The following is a 22,111-nucleotide window of genomic DNA, read 5'->3' on the forward strand; positions in this document are numbered from 1 at the left end:
AACTGCAGAACCCCATACACTAGCTACAGGGTCCATGCATCCATTTGCAGCTGGTCAACGGGAATCTCAACCAGTAAAATGATGCATATAACTATAGAATTACAGTTGAGGAGTTCTTGAAAGAGCTCCATGATGCAGCTAAAGGCCACTACAATGTGGGTTTTAACAGTGGGCAGGAACCTTAGAGCACTGTATATTTACTTAACTGCACTCAGGTGGAAAAAACGCTCTAAATGCTGATTCGGATAGGACAATGTAACAAGGCGCTCTGAACCAAAGTACGTGCTATTCCAGAGCCTCCTGAACCCTCTTGTCTCGTTTCTATCCAAGTGGGTCCTATTGTTCTTCGCCGATTCTTCACAGGGGCCCAGCCTATCTTCAGATACTCTGGTGCCAATTACGATCCTGTAAAAAATTCCCCCGTACGACTCGTATCCGGTCTTTTTACCGTACGAATCGTACAAGTGCCGTACAAACTGGCAATCACGAATCGCATGGTAAAACGTCCATACGAACCGCCTTGGGAATTATTCCCCACACATCCTCGGTTCGGAAAATGTGTCCAACACGTCCTCGGACGATTTACCGTACAAATGTGAAAAGTGAAGTCCGATCTCACAACCGTATGGTAAAAACACCGTCCGCACCGAACTCCCATTGCAACCATGGAGACATGTGCCCGCATACGTGCCCAACACTCCCCCCAGCACCCATACGTTCGAGTCGTACTCCCCGTGAATGTACACCCCCCCCTGTATGTACACTCGTGTACGTGTCAAACCCCCACCCGTGTATGTACACCCCTGTACGTTCGAGTCCTACCCCCACCCCTGTACGTGTTGTACCACCGTGTATGTACACCCCTGTACGTTCGAGTCGTACCCCACCCCTGTACGTGTCGTACCACCGTGTATGTACACCCCTGTACGTCAGAGTCGTACCCCCACCCGTGTACGTGTCGTACCACCGTGTACCTACACCCGTGTACGTCAGAGTCGTACCCCCACCCGTGTACGTGTCGTACCCCCGTGTACCTACACCCGTGTACGTCAGAGTCGTACCCCCACCCCTGTACGTGTTGTACCCCCGTGTACCTACACCCGTGTACATCACAGTCGTACCCCCACCCCTGTACGTGTCGTACCACCGTGTATGTACACCCCTGTACGTTCGAGTCGTACCCCCACCCCTGTACGTGTCGTACCACCGTGTATGTACACCCCTGTACGTTCGAGTCGTACCCCCACCCCTGTCCGTGTCGTACTTACACTGTTGGGGTTGGGGGTACGCTCCATGCATACGGGGTGGGGGTACGATCCGTACATATCCGTCCCCACGCTATGTGATGCTTGTGCGGCCCGTACCCAGGCCTTTGCCACGTGGGTACGAGCCGTCCCGCCACTGTTGGGGTGACATAGGTGTGGGTGTGGTACGACTCGTACCCACGCTCTTAAGGCGTGGGTACGGGACGTACCTGTCTGGTTGTGTTGCCGGTTCGCGTCGTCAAGAACTTCCGTTGTGGCGGTCGCTGGCTTAGCTGGACACGCCCCCACCCCCTCGTAGTGACCAGGGCCTGAGGGTCAGGTATGTCCAGGGCATGTGTGCTGTGTGACTTTGGTGGGGCTTTTGTGGCCTGCCCTGCTCCTGCCACCCCCCCCTTTCCCCCCTCCCTTTGTTGTTCTGACCCTCTGCGGCGTCTGCGTCGTAACCTGTAGAGGAGGTGGACTGCTATGAGGGCCGGGATGACACGTAGGTTCGGGTCCATGTCTGTCCGTCGCGTACGGGTACTCCTTGTTCGCGTCGTCCTGTCTGTCCGTCGCGTACTGGTACTCCTTGTTCGCGTCGTCCTGATTTCCCGGCAGTTTTTGGCAGCCGGAAAATATTGTCCGTGCGGGATGACGTCGGTGCGAATCGTAATTCCTGGTTCGTGAATGGCAGGCTGCGTGCGTCCCGACGTCAGCTCGGCGCTTTCCCGGATCGCATTTGTATGTTTATTTTGGTCGGTCGGAGTTTTGTACGATTCGTACGGAAATTGAGTTTCCGTGCGAATCGTAATTCCATGTTGGTAGATTTTGACGACCGGGTACGCGTCGGACGGAGAATATGCTCCGTCCGACGGTTCGTACCCGGTTTTTACAGGATCGTGATCGGCGCCTCTGTGTGTGCCACAGAGTCGGGAGGGAATACTGCCTTTCAAAATAAACTGGGACGCTCTTTCCCTTCTACAAACACAGATGTGTGCTGGGTAAAAGTATGTGCGCATGTGACAAACTAACAGCTATAACTGCTAGAAAATAACTTCATTATTCATATAATAACTGACATATTTAGCAAAACATGATTTTGTCGTACCCCAAGCACTATCTCCATCAACATATTCGAAAAAAGACATTAAAAGACTCGGCTGCCGGACGCCAATAAACACCACATCTTTGGACCTCACAGTAGTGACCCCTCAGGGTGGCAGCCCCACTTCTGCCGCAAACAGGGAACCTGAGTTTATCAATTTTGTATTTTTCTGTTATTGGCTCAGACTGCCAGAAAACAGCAGGGGGCATCAAGGGGTGCCGTGTCCTGGCCTCCCCAGGTAGCGGCGGCCGATGTCTGGGCCTCCCCAGGTAGAGGTGGCCCATGTTCTGGCCTCCCCAGGTAGCAGCGGCCCATGTCTGGGCCTCCCCAGGTAGAGGTGGCCCATGTCCTGGCCTCCCCAGGTAGAGGTGGCCCGTGTCTGGGCCTCCCAGGTAGAGGTGGCCTGTGTCCTGGCCTCCCCAGGTAGCAGTGGCTGTGTCTGGACCTCTTCAGGTAGAGGTGGCCCCTCAGCGCTCCTGCCCCCCACCCCAAGCTCCCGAGAGCGCCGATAAAGCTGATCTGCACTGACTGGGACCTGGCCCAGCCAGTGGCTGAAATACAAACAAGCGTGGGAGACTGCGCTTGTTTTTTTTCCCCCACAATTTCGCAGGAAAATTGGAAAAACATTTTTTTAACTACCCACGGTGTCCCTATGGGACCCCACCACCCGAACTAGGGCATCAGGGTATTTCTAATCTACCCCCTTTTCTTTATTGTTAATGTTTTTTTGGGACTCAAAGCCGAGTTCCAAAATGGCTGCCAACACTTCCTGGTTGAAGTGGTGGCAGCCAATCACATTTCAACATGGGGACTGTCGGATCCGCGCAGGATCCCTGTTCCTAGATATAAAAGTTTGGTTTTAAGTTATTATCTCTAAAACTACTGAACAGATTTACACCAAATCATAACAAGCATTTGCAATGCAATAGGTCTCGCATTTACGCAAGTTTGAGCTATTGGCATTGTAAATGACAATGCCTTTTATTTATGTTTTGGGTTTTTAAAACATAAATAAAAGGCATTGTCATTTACAATGCCATTAGCTTAAACTCACGTAAATGCGAGACCTATTGCATTGCAAATGCTTGTTTTAAATGATGCAGCTCGGCGCAGGAAAATTGCTTGTAGCACCACTGTGTTATTTCATTGTAAATATCCCCCTTATTTCATAACACTAACATATTTATGACAGTCAGTCACATGCGGGTGCTCTAGGTTCAGTTGCCTCGTGGCTTAGAACCAATCATGTGCGTGTAATCACATTTATTGTTACCATCAATAAGCATAAGCAAGTTTCTGTGCTGCAGCTCTAAACTCCCCAGAAACAAATGCCAACACTCTTGCAGCGACTTCTACGGGGCTCGGTTTCGATGTGTGTGATGATGGCGTTAAATGTAACTGCATGGTTCTTTCTACTCGCTATAGTGTCACTCAAAGTGTCATGCTTTAGGCAAGAGAATGTCAAGCATAAGCATGCTGAAAACACAGAAATGTCCCACATAAGGGGTCTGGAAAGTTGACGCGATGCTAATGTTGGGAGACATTGGGGATTTCACAAGCAGGATGTCCAGGTACTGTTGCCGTTTCCTAGTTCCTGATCAGGGGTGTGAGGTACGTGTAAATGGAAGCTGTTGATACATAAAAACTCGCGAGGTGATGTGGATAGCAGGGCAGCTTCCTGAAGCGGAGGTTTAACCCCTTCTGTGCCACGCCCTTTCCCCCTCCTGTGCCGGGCGTTACATTAGTGGGTGGGGTTCATGACGAGATAGTCTCGTCATGGGCACAGCGCGACCGTGCTCCATGACGAGACTATCTCGTCATGGGCACAGAAGAGGTTAATAACACTGGCGCGAGAGAGAGAGATGCTGTTTCCATCACTCCAACACTAGGGCTTTAAAACGAGCGGAAGCGGCACTGCGCCCCATTCTTAACCGGTTCTGCACGTCGCAGTCACAGGCACGCGCAGGTAATGCAGTAATTGTGATTCTCAAAAAGTTACCGGCACTACAGAAAATTGAACTGAAAGAAAGCACAAAAAAAGGAAGGAATGCCTGCAGAAGGCTGTCTGTGAAACAGATCATGGACAGCGCCCTTCCTTCCTGGCGTTGAGCAGTGGAGCTGAGGCGCAGAAAGCTTTCTAAAGCTGCCGTGGGAGCACGCAAAAAATTCATGGTGTCAGTTTACAGTTCTAAACACAAATAAAGCCAATCTGCTTTACGAGGAAAGCATTAAAAAATCCTGGCGTTGAGGAGTGGAGCTGAGGCGCAGAAAGCTTTCTAAAGCTGCCGTGGGAGCACGCAAAAAATTCATGGTGTCAGTTTACAGTTCTAAACACAAATAAAGCCAATCTGCTTTACGAGTAAAGTGTTAAAAAAATCCTGGCGTTGAGGAGTGGAGCTGAGGCGCAGAAAGCTTTCTAACGCTGCTGTGGGAGCACGCAAAAAATTCATGGTGTCAGTTTACAGTTCTAAACACAAATAAAGCCAATCTGCTTTACGAGGAAAGCATTAAAAAACAAGCATTGGCATAGCCAATAGGTCTCGCTTTTGGGACCTTATAAGTATTTAGTTATGTAGCACAAAATCCTTGGTGCAACAACATTAACTGTTGCATGGCTAAACACTTATAAGGTCCCAAAGGCGAGACCTATTGGCTATGCCAATGCTTGTTTTTATTGCGCTCGATACCACTTTGTAGCATTTCACAGCACTGAGTGAACAAGATTGACGGTGTACATCTAAAGGTGAAACTAGCCCGAACCGGGGCTGTGCATGACACGCATGTGCACACAGCACCAGGGAGGGAGGCTCTGTGAAACAAATAACATGGGAGGAGGGGTTTACGGCCACATTCTATCACGCAGAATTGCAGTGTCTCGGGGCTCGAAGGAGGACATCAAAGCGAGTAAATTAAGAGTGTGAGCAGCTGCGCATTCCAGAATCCAGCTCAGAGGGGCTAAGGGAAGCCGAAGGTGTTTCAGGGCTTTAAACTCTGAGCATATAAATATGTGTTTGCTAGCCAGCGGGCCGGGGGTGGCCTGTCTCCTAAGAGTAGCGTGTAAAGGCGAACCTATTTAACATGAATACCCACATGCCCACTGATGGCAGATCTATGCTAAGCCACTTGCAGGTAGTGTTTGGAAAGAAAATAAGCAGTATTCATTGGAGCTGAGAATCGCTAGTGCACACATATTACTAGTGTTACAACCCAGTGGAGAAGTTCCACTGCTCGTATTTAACCAGTTTTTAACGCAACCGAGCAGTGCTAGTGCGCATATATTACCAGAATTACAATCCAGATGAGAAGTGCCACTGCTCCTATATAACAACCCAGTCTCGAAGTGGCAGTACTTGTATATTATCAATATTACAACAACCCTGACGAGAAGCGTCACTGCTTCTGTATTATCAGCACTGCCAACCAGCTGAGCAGTGCATGGTTTCTGTATTATCAGTATAGAGAACCAGCTGAGAAGCGTCGGTGTTCTTGCATTACAGTATTTCACAGCCCAGAAGTGCCAGAACTCTTATATTATCTGTATTACAACCCAGGAGAAAAGTGCAAGTGCTCGCATAGATTCAGCATTGCCAAACAGCTGAGAAAGGGTGCTGCCAATATGTTATCAATATTGTAGACCGGCAGAAAAATGAGGGAATTTTTAACCTGTCCTTGAATTTCAAGTGCTTGTAAATGTATACTATCAGCATTGCAACCCTGCCGTAAAATGCTTTTAGAAGCTGATCGACAAATACCCGTACTCATCTAAAAGTATTACAAACACTGAACATGGGCAGCAATGCGGCATTACCATATTAAACAAGACAAGCCCGGCGGAGCATGGCGCGCGCACTTGGCGGTGGCGGGGGAGCGCATTCCAGGCGGGGGAGCGGACCCTTTGAAGTACGATGCCAAACGGATTGCATGGCGGCACGATGCACGTGATTGTGCGCGTGCTCGCCATGCAATCCGCTTTTGGGAGCCCCTCTACTAGAGTCTCGCATAGCGATTGATATCGCAATAGCTAGGCGAGACCTAAAAAGACAAGCCCGGCTTCTAAAGTGATCCGGACGCGAGCGAGCGCCCGCGACGCGAGAAAGTAAAAGCAAATTTGTGACGCGGCGGAGCGTGGTGCGCGCGCTTGGCGGGGGAGGGGGAGCAGGGCAGGGTCCCTTTGAAGTATGATGCCGAGGGCACCAGTGGGCTGAAGCGCTTCCCCAAACAGATTGCATGGCGGCACGATGCACGTGATTGTGCGCGTGCTCGCCATGCAATCCACTTTTGGGAGCACTTTGAAATGCCCCTCTTACTAGAGTCTCGCCTAGCGATTGCGTAAACGCAATAGCTCACGGTGCGCTCCATGTGCGCACGGTGCGCGAAGCGCATCGTGCGTACATGGCCCATCCAGCGTAACGTGGGCACGCGGTGCGCGTAGCGCACCGCGTGCCCACCGTGCGTGCACGGCACTAACTGCGTAAAGTGGGCGCGCGGTGCGCGAAGCGCACCGCGTGCTCACTGTGCGCGCACGGTGCGCGAAGCGCACCGTGCACGCACGGAACGAACTGCGTTAAGTGGGCGCGCACGCCACGAATAGCGTAAAGTAACTTAGCATTTAAAAAACCGTACAAATTCACTGAAAAAACCATAGGTTTCACACACGTTATAGTTAGGAATTAGCATTTAAAAAACCTTGCAAATTCCCTGAAAAAACCATAGGTTTCACACATGTTATAGTTAGCGGAAATTTTACTGATAAAAAACCAATGAAATTCCCCCGTTATAGTTAGTGCAGGCAACTATAACTCACGCGACCGCAATCTTCTGCTGATGACATATGTTGTCTTTATGAAAAAAAAATATTTGTAATATATGTATAGATAAAAATGTATGGAAGAAGACATGGGCAAATAAGTGTCTAAATACAGTATTAGCATCAGCAGAGGATTGCGGTCGCGTGAGTTATAGTTGCCTGCACTAACTATAACGGGGGAATTTCATTGGTTTTTTATCAGTAAAATTTCCGCTAACTATAACATGTGTGAAACCTATGGTTTTTTCAGTGAATATATATATATATATATATATGCATGAATGGCACACGTACGCAGGAACCTTGGGGGCCACGAGGAGTGGGATTACCTACCGCACTGTGGGGCATCGGAGTTGGATGAGGACGGAGGCGCAGGTGGGGGCAGTGCTTCCATCAATGAACTTTAACTTCAACTCCCACAATGCTTCGGACACTGTCCCATCCGGGCAGCCCATTAAGGGGCGTGGCATGGTTTATTAAGGCAGCATGTGGGAGTGTTCATGTAATCTTCGTTGATAAGCCTCTGAGGAAGAAGAATTTGAAACGCGTAAGGCGAGACGAAGTGACTGCTTGAATCTTTCCTGCGTACGTGTGCCGTTCATACTAGTGAATTAAGGTTAAGGGTTAAACCTTCTCAGCTGTCCGAGTGCTCCCTAAGTGTGTGGCGAACCCAGGAGCTAGGATATAATAGCGGCAGCCCAGCCGCGAGGAGAGCACCACCCCACGAACCTTGGGGTCCACGAGGAGTGGGATTACCTACCTCACTGTGGGGCATCTGAGTTGGATGAGGACGGAGGTGCATGTGGGGGCTCATACAGAGCTTTAATGCCGCTAAGACAGTGCTTCCATCTATGGACTTTAAATTCAACTCCCACAATGCTTCGGACACTGTCCCATCCGGGGGCGTGGCATGGTTTATTAAGGCAGCATGTGGGAGTGTGCACTTAATCTTTGTTGATAAGCCTCTGAGGAAGAAGAATTCGAAACGTGTTAGGCGAGACGAAGTGACTGCTTGAATCTTTCCTGCATACGTGTGCCATTCATACCAGTGAATAAAGGTTAAGGGTTAAACCTTCTCAGCTGTCCGAGTGCTCCCTAAGTATGTGGCGAACCCAGGAGTAGGATATATATATATATATATATATATATATATATATATTCACTTAAAAAACCATAGGTTTCACACATGTTATAGTTAGCTGGGCATTTCCCTCGTAAAAAACCAATGAAATTCCCCCGTTATAGTTAGTGCAGGCAACTATAACTCACGCGACCGCAATCCTCTGCTGATGACGTCAGATATTACATCACTGTATTTAGACACTTATTTACCCATGTCTTCTTCCATTCATCTTTAGCTATACATATATTACATTTTTTTTTTTTCAGAAAGACACATATGTCATCAGTGATGTAATATCTGATGTCATCAGCAGAGGATTGCGGTCGCGTGAGTTATAGTTGCCTGCACTAACTATAACGGGGGAATTTCATTGGTTTTTTACGAGGGAAATGCCCAGCTAACTATAACATGTGTGAAACCTATGGTTTTTTAAGTGAATTTGCAAGGTTTTTTAAATGCTAATTCCTAACTATAACGTGTGTGAAACCTATGGTTTTTTCAGTGAATTTGTACGGTTTTTTAAATGCTAAGTTATGTATTTATTAATATATTTTTTTAAACAAAACTTTTTCACGGCGCGCGCCTCGGTAAAAACCGAGGCACAAGAAAGCACAAAAACAAAGGCGCAAAACGCGACTAGGGGGCAGAGTAGAAACACTCTGACCCCCTAGGCCTGCTCAGGGGGTCCCACAAGGACCCCCAGGGCCAAACAAAGTATTTAAAAAAAAAAAACAGCGAGATTCGCGCACCCAGCGCGAATTTCGGCCGAAAAAAAAAAAAAAAGAAGCACGGGGCTCCCGCGCTTCTTTGGTTATTGGCCCCCAGGGGGGCCAAATCCCGGGGGCAGAAATAAAAAAGTGTGTGGGGGTCCCAATCCCCCCCACACTGCCCCGGGGACCGCCACCCCCCGGGGCAACTTGTCCGTGTGGGAGGGGGGTCACGCGGCCCCCCTCCTGGAGCCAATAATGGCCCTGGGGACCGCCACCCCCCAGGGCCGGCTCCTGCAGTGTCCCAGGGTGCCCACCCCCGGGCAACTGCTGTTTGCAATGACAGGGCGGGAGCCTCGCAGCTCCCACCCTATCATTGCAAACTGCTTTGCTTCATTGAAGCGAGAGCAGGGAAACCTGCTCTCGCTTCAATGAAGCAAAGCTGATTGTTTTTCTACATGGGGAGCAGCATGTTAGCTGCTCCCCATGTCGAAAAGCAATGCTGGCAGAAAAGATCGGGATCGGGCCGGAGGCCACGCCCCCTCCTTACACCACTCGGCAAACGCGCCCCCTGGCGCGTTTGCAGAGGGGGAACTTATTCCCCTTGAATACTGGGGGTCCCTGGGAGCCAACTAGCCCACCAGGAACCTCCAGTATGCGCCTGGGGGCTGCGTTGCAGAGAGGTGTAATGAGGCCACACCCCTTTTTACACCTCTCTGCAACGCAGCTCTGTGGCGCTTACTGGAGGTACCTGGTGGCCTAGTTGGCCGCTAGGGGACCTCAGGATTCAAGGGGACTTAATCCCCCAACTTAAAACGTGCCACGGGGCGCGTTTGCACAGTGGTGAAGGTAGGGGGCGGGGCCTGAGGTGATACTGTGCAAACACGCCCTGTGGCGCGTTTTAAGTTGGGGAATTCATTCCTCTTCAATCGAGAGGTCCCCTAGGGGTCAACTAGCCCACCAGGTACCTCCAGTAAGCGCCGCGGAGCTGCGTTGCAGAGTGTTGTAAAAAGGGGTGTGGCCTCTGAACACCTCTCTGCAATGCAGCTCCCTGGAGCATACTGGAGGTACCTGGTGGGCAAGTTGGCCGCCAGGGGGCCTCAGGATTCAAGGGGACTTAATCCCCCAACTTAAAACACGCCACAGGGCACATTTGCACAGTGGTGAAGGTAGGGGGCGGGGCCTGAGGTGATATGTGTGCAAACACGCACTGTGGCGCGTTTTAATTTAGGGAATTAATTCCTCTTCAATCCAGAGGTCCCCTAGGGGCCAACTAGCCCACCAGGTACCTCCAGGAAGTGCCACAGAGCTGCGTTGCAGAGTGTTGTAAAAAGGGGCGTGGCCTCTTAACACCGCTCTGCAACACAGCTCCCTGACGCATACTGGAGGTACCTGTTGGGCTAGTTGGCCCCCAGGGGACCGCAGGATTGAAGAGGAATTAATTCCCCAACTTAAAACGCGCCACAGGGCGTGTTTGCACACGTCACCTCAGGCCCCGCCCCCTTCCTTTACCATTGTACAAATATTCCTCTAAAATCAGCCGAACTACGAATTCCGATTTACTCACCTGTTATCAGGAGAGAACCCAGGGCTGCATCTTTTATCCCAGCACTGACCCTGAAAAATAATTCTAAGCGTACTTACCAGTAACTTGTATTTCCTTCTATAGGAATCCATTGTGTGGTTTTCAGCAGAAAATTTTCTAAGTGTCCATTTTTGAAACGTACAAATATTACTCTAAAATCAGCCGAACTTCGAATTCCGATTTACTCACCTGTAATCAGGAGAGAACCCAGTGCTGCATCTTTTAGCCCAGCACTGACCCTGAAAAGTAATTCTAAGCGTACTTACCAGTAACTTGTATTTCCTTCCATAGGAATCCATTGTGTGGTTTTCAGCAGAAAAGTTTCGAAGTGACCATTTTTGAAACGTACAAATATTACTCTAAAATCAGCCGAACTACGAATTCCGATTTACTCACCTGTAATCAGGAGAGAACCCAGTGCTGCATCTTTTAGCCCAGCACTGACCCTGAAAAGTAATTCTAAGCATACTTACCAGTAACTTGTATTTCCTTCCATAGGAATCCATTGTGTGGTTTTCACCAGAAAATTTTCAGTGTCCATTTTTGAAACGTACAAATATTCCTCTAAAATCAGCCGAACTACGAATTCCGATTTACTCACCTGTTATCAGGAGAGAACCCAGGGCTGCATCTTTTAGCCCAGCACTGACCCGGAAGAGTAATTCTAAGCGTACTTACCAGTAACTTGTATTTCCTTCCATAGGAATCCATTGTGTGGTTTTCACCAGAAAAGTTTCTAAGTGTCTATTTTTACAAACTAAAAATATTCCTAAAAAATCGTCTGTATGACTTAAACACATTCTTTCAACTGTTTACAGGAGGTTGGCCAGTGCTGGATCCAGGATCCACCACTGAGTAAGAAAAAGTAATGATAACACTACTTACCTGCTAAGTGAATTTTCTGCCATAGGATAACATTGGTGATTCTATGTGAAAACATTTCTAAGTGTTAACTTTTAAAATACAATAATATTCCTTAAAAATAACTACTGTAACCAAAGCGCTTTTACTCAACTGTTTACAGGAGATGTCCGAGGACTGAATCTAGGATCCAGTCCTGTGGTTAGAAAAGTAATCCATAAAGTAACTAATTGCATTTCACTAGAAATTCACATTGAGCTCAATGTTGCTTTGTGTTTGAAATTGTGTTGCCCATTGCAGCAACTGTAACTACTGTACTTAAAAGTCTGTTGCCTATTTGTCAAGTATTTAAACTAAAGTAATTCATTCTGAGAAAGTATATTTTGTATGGTAATGTATAATGTAATTATAATGTAATTAAAAAAAATATATCTAAAAATAAATATTTAAAAAAATATAGTAAATCAGTATCAAAAAAATCAGTATAACAATTAATACATTCAAAATTGTCATTTACAAAACCTTTGAAATTCACTGAAAAAACTATAGGTTTCAGGCCTGATATAGTTAGGAATTAGCATTTAAAAAACCTTTGAAATTCACTGAAAAAACCATAGGTTTCAGGGGCGTTATAGTTAGGAATTGGCATTGCAAAAATCTTAGAAATTCACTGAAAAAACCATAGGTTTCAGGGGCGTTATAGTTAGCTGGACATTTCCCTCGTACAAAACCCTAGAAATTCCCCTGTTATAGTTAGTTTAGCTAACTATAACTCGCGCCCCCGCAATGCACTGCTGATGACGTCACATATTACATCACTCATGACATGGTCAGTGACATCACTGATGACATCACTCATGACATCACTCATGACATCACTGATGATATCACTGATGACGTCATCCAGTGAGTGTGTGTTTCTGTAAATTTTAAATATGTTTAATATATATATAGGGAAAAACCTATGGAAGAATGAGTGGGTGTATAAGTGTGTGAATGGATGATTTAGTAGGTGCGTGACTGACTCTATAAGTGAGTCATTAAACGTATCTTACTCCAGACTAGTGACTAAACTGTGTGAATGTCTGTATCTGTCTGTCTGTTGGTGTATAAGCGGCTGCATGGTTTTGTGAATAGCTATATGAGAGTTTCTATGGGTTATTGATTGTTTGTCTGAGTATCTGTTTGGGTGCCTGAGTGTTTGTGTGGGTGGGGTGTGGGTGACTGTGCATACATGTGTGAGTGGGTGATTCTATGGGTGCATGGTTTTAAGAGTGCATATGTGATGGAGTGTATGGTTGGGTGAGTGTATGTATGGGTGTGTTAGTGATTGAATGTATATCTCAGTGGTACATGTGTGAGTAACTACATATGTGAAAGGCAGTATATATGTGTGTAAGAGTATATAAGTGGGTATATGTGAGAGTGTGTGATTGTTAGAGTGGCTGTATGGATGAGTGTGTGCTTGTATCAGTGATTGTATAAGAGCGTAAGAATGTGGTACTATTTTTATGAGTAAGTGAACTTGTGTGTGTATAACTGCATAGGTGAGTAAATGGGAGTGTGATTAATTATTTGCATGACTGACTAGGTGTGAGAGTACCTCTATGGATTATTGGTGGTGTGTGAGTGTCTATGTAGGTGTATAAATGCATATGATAGTCCTGTACTGAGTGACTGTAAGTATGAGTGACTGTACAGGTGAGTGAGTGGATGTGTGTGTAGATCTAAGAGTCAATGAGTGGGTATGTAGTTATTGGTAATGGAGTATCTATGGTTTTGAGAATGGACGTCTGAAATTTTGATTGAGTATATCAAAGGGTGTGAGAAGATGCACTAATTTATCACATGGATGACGTCATCAGTGATGTCATCATTGATGTCATTTCAGATGTTATCAGTGATGTCACTGACCATGTCATGAGTGATGTAATATGTGACGTCATCAGCAGTGCATTGCGGGGGCGCGAGTTATAGTTAGCTGACAATCCACATTAGATTTTAATCATCAGCAGTGTCGGACGTGTTTCGCCTGAACCAGCAGGCTTGTTCACCAACAAAGTTTTGTAAAAAAAAACACCATTTTAAAGCTGTGCATATGACAAGTCACGTGATAAACTACAAATGCAGTGCAATGGAAGACAGACTCGTAGTTCATTTAGAAGCTTACAATTAATACAAGAGCATAAACGACGATATCCGAGTCAATAAAAGTTGATACAATTCATACAACTAATACTATTGTTTTACAATGCTCAAATAAGCAATTTTTGCTGTGTTCCCTTTAGAGAAATTCTTATTTCCCTTGACACAAAATACCCAGAATTTTGCCCTAGTGGGCGTGCCTAAATACTCTTGCTTACATCTGTCTGACACAAATCAATTTCAGATTTTAAATATGTCAGCAGCAGAGATGAAAGAAAGAGAGGAAGCAGCATTAACAATTTTTGATGATACCAAAGAAGTCATGAAAAAAGGCACAAACAATGCGGGTGGCTTGGCGAATAATGACAAAGTTTCAGATGTGATGGCAAACTAAAACGCCTAGAAAAACTCAAACGTGGAGAATTATCAAAATGGTGGGAAGCAAAGTCCCTGCAAAGGTATTTGGAAGTCAAAAGAATCCCAAGAGTGTTGAGAATCTTGGTGGCCCCAACTTATGAAGACCCAAACCCCAACATGTTATGTGAGTGGGCAGAGAATAATCAAGAACCTTCTCGCAGAATGCTTGCGATATTGATAAAGTACGCAGATATAGACCGCATTAAAATAATGGAGGAGATTGGGCAAATAATGGAAATGCTAGATAAGGAAATAGATCAAGAGTTAATAACGAAATATAAGAAAGACATGATGGAGCGGTTGCGTAAATTAGAAATATCGATCAAGGAACAGAAAGCTGAAAAATGTATGTGAGACAAAGGCGACTATGAGAGGGGACAAATTTATACGTTCGCCAAGAAATTTGAAAATGTCCGCAGGCAAAAATTGAATCTTGAATTCGGAATGACAGGCGATGCGCAATCGGGCCTCAGCAGTCTTCTAAATTCAGAGGTGGAAACATCAGCAGATGAAGGGGCAAGTAGTAATATGAGCAAGAAAATTCCTTCCGTTATAGAGGAGTTTGGTTTTTTACAAGAAGAAAGGATGTTCAACCTCCGACCAAGGACCATGACAAATTACGGAGGACCAAGAAGGGGATAAGACAGAGGAAACAGAGGCGGAAAGGGGCCAAACAACGCCAACATAGATGGGAAGAGCAAGAAAAATAAATGACGAAATGCAGAGTGTGAATCAATCAGCAGTGATTAGATTAATTTAACGCCCATTCCCCTATCTGAGAAAGAACAGAAAATTCTACAATTGGGACTGTCTTTTTGCCCACCACAAGAATTTGATTATGTGTCAACGAGAATTGACACATTTAAATATACACGAATGTTAAAACTAAAAAAACATTTTGTGTCAAACCCTGGGAGATATAAAGCAACAGGCGTGCATAGGAATGCGGTTACGCAAGCAGAACTAAGCAATCTACAAGTGCAAGACATGGATTTAATGGTTGATTTGGAACAAATGGGATCCAGTAGTACCAACGATGAAATCACGACACCAGATGATGGACATATAACCACAGAGCAGGTTGCAATGGAACAAGGAATCAATATTTGTGAGAGTGAGACCACGAACTTTCAGCCACGCATGGGTTTATCCCCATGTCTACAAGAGACTCGATAGACGTCTTTAATGAATTGGTAGTGAATGATGTAAAAAATTTGGAGAAATGCACTGGCGTAAGATATAAAAAATGGTCACAACAGCAGAAAGAGTGTATGGATCTTATTAAGAAACTGTCCACAAATGATGATTGTATAGTACAAAATGCTGACAAAGGTGGGAATATAGTCCTGTGGGGCAGACAGAAATACCTGGATGAAGCGTATAAACAACTGAATAATAGGTTTAATTATGTCAGAGTTCCCTTTAACACTATGACAGCAAGGCATCAACTTTACAATACACAATTACAACAATGGTATGACCAGAGTCTGCTAACGCGTGAAGAGTTACTGTATTTGAAGATCAATAACCCAATAGTACCAGTTTTTTAGCTAATACCCAAGGTACATAAGGATTTAAACAACCCGCCGGGTAGGCCAATCATTTCGTCCATTGGCAGTGCCTTGGAGAATACCTCCAAATTCATTGACTCCTTCTTATGCCCAATGGTAAAACTGTTACCCTCTTTTATCCAAGATACAGGTGACTTTTTGAAAGGTATTTATGATTTACCATGGGAAAAAGATATGTTTCTAATGACCATTGATGTTACAACACTTTACACAAGCATCAGGCATGAAGATGGTCTTAATGCCATTAAACATTTTTTAGGCACACGTTCAATATCTTTATGGTCACATACACAAATGTTGATCTCAATGATAGGCACCTTTTTAAAGAACAATTTTTTTCTTTTTAATGGGGAACTGTTTCATCAGTTATGCGGTACTGCAATGGGCACCTGCTTCGCCCCCAGCTATGCGAATTTGCATATGGGCTGGTGGGAGGAGCAGGTGATCCGGAACGAGTACCAGGAGGAATGGCATAACAACATCCTCCATTGGAGTCTGTATATAGACGACTTATTTGTCGTCTGGAAAGGTACTGAATCATCAGCCAGGCATTTTGTGAAACAATTGCAATCCAATAATTTAAATTTAAAGTTCACAAGTACTATCAGTGATAAAGAAGTAAACTTTCTTGACCTTACACTGTATGTAAAAAACTCCAAATTACATACTAACATTTATCGAAAATCTACGGCAGAAAACACGTTGCTTCACGCAACAAGCTTTCACCCTCACAATCTGATTAGAAGCATCCCCTATGGGCAATGCTTGAGAACTATGCGTAATTGCAGTGAGCCTGAAGTTAGGGAGACTGAATTGTTGAATTTACATTCCCGCTTCAAATCTCGAGGTTATGGGGAGGAGTGCATTCAAACAGCCATTCATAAGGTCAAGGACAAAACAAGGGAAGACATTTTATTTAAACAAGTTGGGCCTAGCAAGAAATCTAACAACAGGGAAGATGGATCAAATGAGTGTAGAATGATAACGACCCATAATAAACAACATGGTCAAGTAAGAAATATTTTGGCAAGACATTGGCATTTGATCCGTAATGACCCTGTGTTATGCAAGATCGTACCAGCTAGACTTTTGATAACCTTCCGAAGAGCAAGATCTTTTAAACAAATGCTTGTGAGCAATATGGCACCTCAACCGACATCTGTACGTCCTAAATCTTCTTGGTTGCAACGAAAAAATGGTTTTATCAAATGCACAAAGTGCAAAGCGTGTCATCATGGTAAAAATGCAACTAAGTATGTAACAGGTTGCTCTAAAATCGAAAAGAATATCAAAGGGCAATTTGATTACAAAACAGATTTTGCTGTATACGTATTGAGCTGCCCATGTAATCTAGTGTACGTGGGTAGCACAATCCTTCCAGTCCATAAAAGAATTTTGCAGCATCTTCGAGCCATTAAAAATGGGGACAAAGCATACCCTGTGGCTCGACATTTTGCAAAATACCATGAGAACATTGTATCAGGCCTCACATACTTTGTTATTGACACGATTGCTCCAAACATTAGAGGGGGTGATAGAGAAAAAATTCTAAGAAAGCTAGAATCCCGCTATATTTTGGAACTGAACAGTAGAGCTCCGTCAGGTCTTAACATGGAAGAGGACCTGTATACACATCTGTAAGGGAAGCAGCTAAGGTGTCTATATAGTAAGCTGAATGTAAATATCTACTGATATGATTGTTTCTATCTCTCTATAATCTCTTTTTTAACTTATGGTCTTATAATTTATTTGTTTTGTTAATTTTTACACTGGGTGTCACTTTTTACACAGAATGAGATGAGTTCATTTCTGCCACAATAGGTCGCAGAAATGTTTGTAGTGTATGCCCACTTGGGTGAAATGAGACAGACGTAAGCAAGAACATTTAGGCATGCCCACTAGGGCAAACTTCTAGGTATTTTGTGTCAAGGGAAAGGGAACACAGCAAAAATTGCGTATTTGCGCTTTGTAAAACAATAGTATTAGTTGTATGAATTGTATCAACTTTTATTGACTCGGATATCGTCGTTTATGCTTTTGCATTAATTGTAAGCTTCTAACTGAACTACGAGTCTGTCTTCCATTGCACTGCATTTGTAGATTATCACTTGACTTGTCATATGCACAGCTTTAAAATTGTGTTTTTTTTTACAAGACTTTGTTGGTGAACAAGCCTGCTGGTTCAGGCGAAACGCATCCGACACTGCCGATTATTAAAATCTAATGTGGATTGTCAAGACGTGGCGTCGTCATTCCTTTTTGATTGAGGAGTGTGGTTTTTGATATATATATATATATATATATATATATATATAGATAGATAGATAGATAGATAGATAGATAGATAGATAGATAGATAGATAGATAGATAGATAGCATCAAGGAAATCACACGCTACTCTGCGTGTGAGAAACTAGCCCTCCAATTGAAAGTGGGTACAGGTAAGTTCTTTATTGTGGCAAATGACAGGTAACAGCTGGCCCAACAGCATGGCATAATGCGTTTTGACCCAGCCAGGTCTTAATCATATGCAATTTCAAAGGGGCAATTACTCTGCGGATTTAAATATGTTGCAACATCAAACAGCGAAGAGGGACCAAAGTGCAAATATATTTAAAAAAGTTATCAATCAGTGATTTAAAATTCATAGTTCTTAGTTGGTGTGGGGATCATGGGATACTTGTAATAATCAGTACTCTAAAATAATATAGTGCTGATGCATTCTACTTTACAATACTCGAGTTGATACAGCCATGATCTACATGTCCCCACACTGACAGGACTTCAATATCCATAATGCCTTGCAGCTGTGAAAAGTGCATCATTGCGTCCCTCTCATTTTGCATCCTTGTTTATGTAAAATTACTCATGAGGGCACTACAGGCTTCTTTGACGATCCTGTCAAACTAAAGTCTTTTCTCCAAAGTGTCTTGCCACACTCTGTGGATACTTCTATCCAGCGCTCCCAATTTATTCTATCTAAGTCTTGTTACCTTAACACTCTCTCTCCCTCTTTCTATACTCTTTCTACATGGCTGTTATCTCTTTTATATCTTAGTATGTTTCCCACTGCCGCTCTTCTTGCTCTCAGTGCTGTTACATCCCATGCTTATTTCTTCAAATCTTTGGGCCCGATTCACAGAACTAACTTAAGACAAAATCCTAAACTTACTACCATTTTGGTATTCAGAGAATGCACTTACTCACTTCGGTATTCACAGAAGTTAGGAGTCCTAACTTTAGGACTCCTAAATGCCTTCTGTGAATACTGAAAGTCTTAAAATTAGGATTTTTCGCAGTTTAGTAGTAGTACAGTTAGGAGTCCTAACTTTACTACTACTAAACTGAGAAAAATCCTAATTTTAAGGCTTTCGGTATTCACAGAAGGCATTTAGGAGTTCTAAAGTTAGGAGTCCTAACTTTACTACTACTAAATTGAGAAAAATCCTAATTTTAAGACTTTTGGTATTCACAGAAGGCATTTAGGAGTCCTAAAGTTAGGAGTCCTAACTTCTGTAAATACCAAAATGAGTAAGTGCCTTCTGTGAATACCAAAATGGTAGTAAGTTTAGGATTTTGTCTTAAGTTAGTTCTGTGAATCGGGCCCTCTGTCTTAGATCTGGATCTATTTCTTTGATCTATCTCTTCTTCTTATCATCACTCTTTCTTCCTATTCTCTTAGTTGTTCTTCTTTCTTTTTTTATACTGTATGATGAATGTTCTTTTCTTTTTTACTTGTTGTCTATATTGTGTTCCATATTTTTTGAATAAATGGTGTCTTTCTGTTTTCAGCAATGTCCGTGCAGCGTATCACCTGTATTCCTGTACCCAATATGTGTAATGTTGTCTCTTTGGAATGTTCGTGGTCTGGGACATCCTGTTAAAAGACAAAAGGTACTATTTCACCTGTCCAGATGGAACTCACACGTTTCTTTTTTGCAGGAAACTCATTGGTCCAGATTCACAGAAGTAATCTGAGACAAAATCCTAACTTTATGACTTTCGGTATTCACAAAAGGCATTTAGGAGTAGCAAAGTTAGGATTCATAACTTTACTACTCCTAAACTGAGACAAAATTGTAACTTACGACTTTTGGTATTCACAAAAGGCATTTAGGAGTAGTAAAGTAAGGATTCCTAACTTTACTACTCCTAAACTGAGAAAAAATATAAACTGTATGATTTTTCAGTATTCACAAAAGGCGTTTAGGAGTAGTAAAGTTAGGAATCCTAACTTTACTACTCCTAAATGCCGTTTGTGAATACCGAAAGTCGTAAAGTTAGGATTTTGTCTCACTTAAACTTAAGTTTTGGTAAACTTGAGACCAAAACTTAAGTTTAACTGAGACAAAATCCTAACTTTACGACTTTTGGTATTCACAAACGGCATTTAGGAGTAGTAAAGTTAGGATTCCTAACTTTACTACTCCTAAATGCCCTTTGTGAATATCGAAAGTCGTAAAGTTAGGATTTTGTCTCCCATTGCTTTTGTGAATCGGACCCAAAGTAATGATGTGGAATCTCTTAAATAAAAATGACAATGGGTAGGCCAAGTAATTTATTCTCCTGCGATCAACCGTAAATGTGGTGTTCCTATTCTTTTTCATAAATCGTTGCACGTGTGCAAATTTTATCAACTCACTGTGATAATGATGGACGTTGGGTAATAGCTAAGGTTATCATCCATAATAGGGAAATCTTTTTATTTAATATTTATGGTCCTGTTAAACCAGATCCCGATTTCTTGAATAACATTCCATAATAACATTTTAGATCAAGTTTGGACATCAAACTTGAAGATTTCCACTCCCCTGATAGCTCGGTGTGTCTGTTCGGATCTCCATCTGATTAGATTCACTCTCTTGTGTGCTCCTTTCTCGAAATCCCAACCAATAGAGAATCAAATGACTAGAAATTGGAGAAGTGCGGACATTTCCCTTCACTTTTAACTAGCACATCCCCGTCCACACTGGAAGCATTCCAGTCTCAGGCAGAGAGTATTAAGACATGGCTTGAATCAGCCAGCGACTGCGTCGGTCCGCTTAAAAAAACAAAGGTCATGAGACCCCACGATGCACAACGGTGGTTCTCTGATGATTTAAAAACGAAGAAACTTGCATTAAGACAAGCAGAACGCCGATGGCGATGCCATTATCTCCCAGATAAAAAGGTCCCTTACTTAACCTTGTTGAAAGAATATAAAAACTTGATTATTCAAACTAAGGCGAACTACTTCTCTCAAAAAATTATCAACTCATCAAATAAGTCTAAAGAGATCTTCTCTATAGTCGACAAACTTTCTAAACCAGATAGAGTTATGATGAAACCTGCTCCATCACAGTCCTTACGTGATTCCCTCAATTCATATTTCATTGAGAAAATTGTCCCCATTAAGGCTAGTATCCCTCCCCTTGCTTTTCCCATACAGGATCCAAATATTGGTAAGAATCCACACTGTCTCGATCAAATCCCTTTGATCCCTGAGGAGACTCTTCTGGATCTACTAAAGAAGGTTAGCTCTGGTTCCCCCACTGAGTGCTGTCCCCCTCACATACTCAGAGAAGCCTTCACTACTTGCCCAGACCCTCCTCTATCATTTCTCAACAACTCGCTTAGGCTTTCTATTGTCCCTGACTCATTTAAAAGGGCAGAAACTATTCCAATCCTGAAGAAACTGGGTGCAGACCCGTCGGTCCTTAGCAATTACTGCCCCATTTCTCTGCTGCCCTACCTTGGTAAAATTTTAAAGGCTCATGTAGCAAATTGCCTCAGTTCTTTTGTTCCAGGTTTTGGACTCACATCAGGCCAGTTTTAGACCCGCACATTTGACGGAGTCTGTTATTCTTACTGTCATGGACGTACTTAGAGGGGGGCTGATAAGGGCATCAACCAGGCCCTGGTACTCCTCGATCTGTCAGCAGCATTTGACACGGTCGATCATGACAACTTGATTGACCGTGTAAGTAATGCCAGAATCCAGGGTCTGGCGTTAAATTGGCTCTCCTCTTTTCTTAGCAACCGGTTTCAAGCGGTGCGTCTTGCCAATTTTTCTTCCAACAAGAGGGAAATGACCTAGGGGGTTCCCCAGGGCTCCTCTCTCTCTCCGCTTCAATTTAACCTGCATCTTCTTCCTCTAATCTGTTCCCTGAGAGAAAGAAAGGTTGGAATTTTTAACTATGCTGACGACCTTCAACTTGTGTTTGACATTAATTCATCAGCAACAACCACTATGATTTTTATAAGCGACTGGATGAATAATAACCAATTGAAGTTGAACCCTGACAAAACTGAGCTGATTCTCACGGGTGGGTCAGCCAATCCATGGCGCTCCAACTTTTGCCCCCCCTACTGGGCAATCCCCCCGTGCCAGCTGTTTCCACCAAAAGCCTGGGTATAATAATCAGTAATGATCTGTCCACGAAAGCCCAGATCAGTTCAGTTGTGTCTGCCGGTTTCTTCCAACTGCAGAGAATAAAGAAGAGTAGTAGATTCTTGAATAGGGAAGCCATGATCCTTGTCACTTTAGCCTTGGAAATCTCCCGACTG

At 44.0% G+C, this 22,111-nt stretch overlaps 1 long non-coding RNA gene across 1 annotated transcript in view; it reads left to right on the forward strand.

The window, feature by feature from the left end:
* The first annotated feature begins 19,391 nt into the window (after positions 1 to 19,391).
* LOC146863846 (uncharacterized) overlaps positions 19,392 to 22,111 on the forward strand; it is a 98,994-nt gene continuing 96,274 nt past the window's right edge. The window contains exon 1 of the long non-coding RNA XR_014976573.1: positions 19,392 to 19,459. This is a non-coding gene — a long non-coding RNA (uncharacterized LOC146863846). The remainder of the gene's footprint in view (positions 19,460 to 22,111) is intronic.

This window comes from Triturus cristatus, chromosome 2_1, assembly GCF_964204655.1.
Source record: "Triturus cristatus chromosome 2_1, aTriCri1.1, whole genome shotgun sequence".
Taxonomy (NCBI): Eukaryota; Metazoa; Chordata; class Amphibia; order Caudata; family Salamandridae; genus Triturus; species Triturus cristatus.